This window comes from Palaemon carinicauda, chromosome 19, assembly GCF_036898095.1.
Source record: "Palaemon carinicauda isolate YSFRI2023 chromosome 19, ASM3689809v2, whole genome shotgun sequence".
Lineage (NCBI taxonomy): Eukaryota > Metazoa > Arthropoda > Malacostraca > Decapoda > Palaemonidae > Palaemon > Palaemon carinicauda.
In genome coordinates this window covers 6,885,246-6,888,314 of record NC_090743.1, presented here as the reverse complement: position 1 = coordinate 6,888,314, position 3,069 = coordinate 6,885,246, and positions in this window count along the sequence as shown.

Below are 3,069 nucleotides of genomic sequence, written 5' to 3'. Positions count from 1 at the left end.
TTCCTTCTGGAACTCCAGGTCATCTGCCTAAGACGGGTCACACTTCTTCCTTCACACACAAGCTTACGTAGGCCACATGGTTCCTTGCGGTGCAAGGAACTTGTGAGGTGCAGGGACTCCTTTTCTCGAGTGCGACTCACTCGGATTCTGAGTCCCCGGGTAAAGCCAAAGCCAGTATGGCTGGGGACTTTCCACCCTTCCTAAGGGATAAGTCACCCTTTGTAAATAGCGTGGTTTGTATTTCGGTTACGGAACAAATGACAAATTCGAAGATAATTTGTATTTTTCCTAACCATACAAACCTTAGCTATTTACACATATTTGCCCGCCAGCCCTGTCCCCCAAGACAAGTCCTACCTCTAAGTGAAAGTGAGTATTCACCTGTGTGTGAGGGGGAGGAGGGGTAGCTAGCTACCACTCCCCTACCCCCCCGCTAACTAGCGCGGGGGTAATACACCCTCGTTAAATTCTAATGGCTCGCCATTTCAGCTACGCTAAAAGTAATACCCTTTGTAAATAGCTAAGGTTTGTATGGTTAGGAAAAATACAAATTATCTTCGAATTTGTCATATTAAGGCATTGCTACTTGGTTCGTGCTTAATGAATTTGGTGACTGAGAAGCAAGACCTGTGATAATTGAAGACATAATCCCTGTAGGGGGTTAGTGTAATGTGTTCTCTGCTTTAGGCATTAAATGAAGTCTTCGTACCTGATTTTCAGTCCCTGCTTCACAACTTCCTACAGTATTTCCTACTTGACTTCCTGTGTTCCATCATACTGTCCAACCTCATTTTCCCTTAATGCAACTGCTGGGCGTTCTCCCTGTTGCACATGGCCGCGAAATGGTCCTCCAGGCCCGATATTGCTGGGCTTTCCGATCCAAATTCATTAACCCAATCTAAATAGATATGGTCATATTTCATTGAATTATACCTAATACCGATGTGAAATGGGTTAGGCGATTTTATAACGAGGACAAATGGCCAGCCCTTTGGTTTTCCTGATAATTGGCCAACAATAGAAAATCTAGAAAATTATACAAATTAGTAATTATCCATCAAGGTATCACCAAACATAAAACAAAAAAGTCTTATCCCAGCTGGGGATTATCCAAACTCAGAGGGGTGACACCTGCACCATTCTTATGTACAGTATGAGTCTTCTTGCACTTAGAACATATAATATGGCTATGCTACTATGTATTGCATCACTTTACATAATGTATTGTTCTGATTGTATTTCTTTTGTTATAGTCTATATTAACTAATTTTGGATATTTTTATAATTTCAAAACAGTCAATTAAACCAAGTAAAGGAAAATTTCTTGTTTTTTGTTGGTTTTTAACTTTTTTGTCTGAATCATGAAATATTTCATTATGTTTTCAGATTATCATCGTTTCGAAGATTTATCTGTTAAAAGTTAACTTATTTTCTGCAAACTAAAGCTTTTGGTAGCGTTTGGCATAACTCAAGTCAGTAAATCAATTGGTTATCAGAAATGTTGTACCAGTATAAATGACAAAAATACTGTTCAATGGACTAGTAAGCATTTAACACCGCATTGAAGTAGGTTTGGTTGGTACGCCTGCAACTTTTTATTTATTCAGTGGTGAATGTTTTTTATATCTTTCTTGAGCTTGGTGATCAATGGCACAGTGTGGAGGGAAGTTTGACAGCCTATAGGTGGTCTTTCATATTATTATTATTTGCTAAGCTACAATCCTAGTTGGAAAAGCAGGATGTTATAAGCCCAGGGGCCCTAACAGCAAAAATAGCCCAGTGAGGAAAGGAAACAAGGAAAAGTAAGATATTTTAAGAACAGTAACGTTAAAATAAATATTTCCTATATAAACTATAAAAACTAACAAAACAAAAGGAAGAGAAATAAAAGAGAATAGTGTACCCTCAAGCAAGAGAACTGTATCCCAACCATGGTACAGAGGCTATGGCACTACCCAAAACTAGAGAACAATGGTTTGATTTTGGAGTGGCCTCCTAGAAGACCTGCCTACCATAGCTGAAGTCTCTTCTACCCTTACCAAAATAAAGTAGCCACTGAACAATTACAGTGCAGTAGTTAACCCCTTGGGTGAAGAATTGTTTGGTAATCTCAGTGTTGTCAAGTGTATGAGAATAGAGGAAAATCTGAAGAATAGGCCAGACTATTTGGTGTATGTAGGCAAAGGGAAAGAACCGTAACGAGAGAGGAGGATCCACAGTAGTACTGTCTGACCAGTCAAAGGACCCATAACTCTAGCGGTAGTACCTCAATGGGCGGCTGGTGCCCTGGCCAACCTACTACCTACTGAGTGCTTAAAGCAGCTAATCAGAAAATGAACAAAGATTCAGCATTCAAAAGTCTTATCATCATATAATAAGAATTGAAGGACAAGCAGCGCATGCACATCTTGTCACTCGACTACAGATTAAGGTTTAGGAATTAGGAACCCCTAGTTTACATGGTGGGGAAAAATTGGAATAAGGGTAACTCAGGGTCACTGGTATTGTGGGTTTCTTAGTATACCAAGGATAACCAAAGAGTACCAAACACACTGAGAGATGGCTTCATGCAGTTGAGTGATAGGAGGCAGTAGCGTAAATTTATCATGAACAGAGGTAATACAAAATTGAAAGAAGGCACCAATGTGTGGCCACATGTTTTACCTGCACTCATTTTGATGCTGAAAGAGTCCTTAATTGTCCTCGCAAATGACTGTGGAATGGATAGTTTGCACACTTTACTGGCTCACCCCTGGAATCCTCGCTCCTTGTTAGGTTGTTGCCAGGCTTGTTTCTTCCCTCTATCCAGCTGACAGGACACCAAAACTCCCTTGTATCCCTGTTCTTTGTTTGGTGGAAATCTAGTTGTGGGGTGTGCCAGAAATGCAGATTGACTGACCAGGTCGGTCAGCCGGTCACAACAACTGCTCATGGAATGGTGCACGAATGATTTGTGGGGACCCATAAGTGGTGTGGGCTCACCTTGGTTCAGCTTCCAAATACGTGAGGGTCATTGGGCATAGGATAACCCAGTTGAGGTGCCATATCGAGACTATAGGGCAGGGCAAT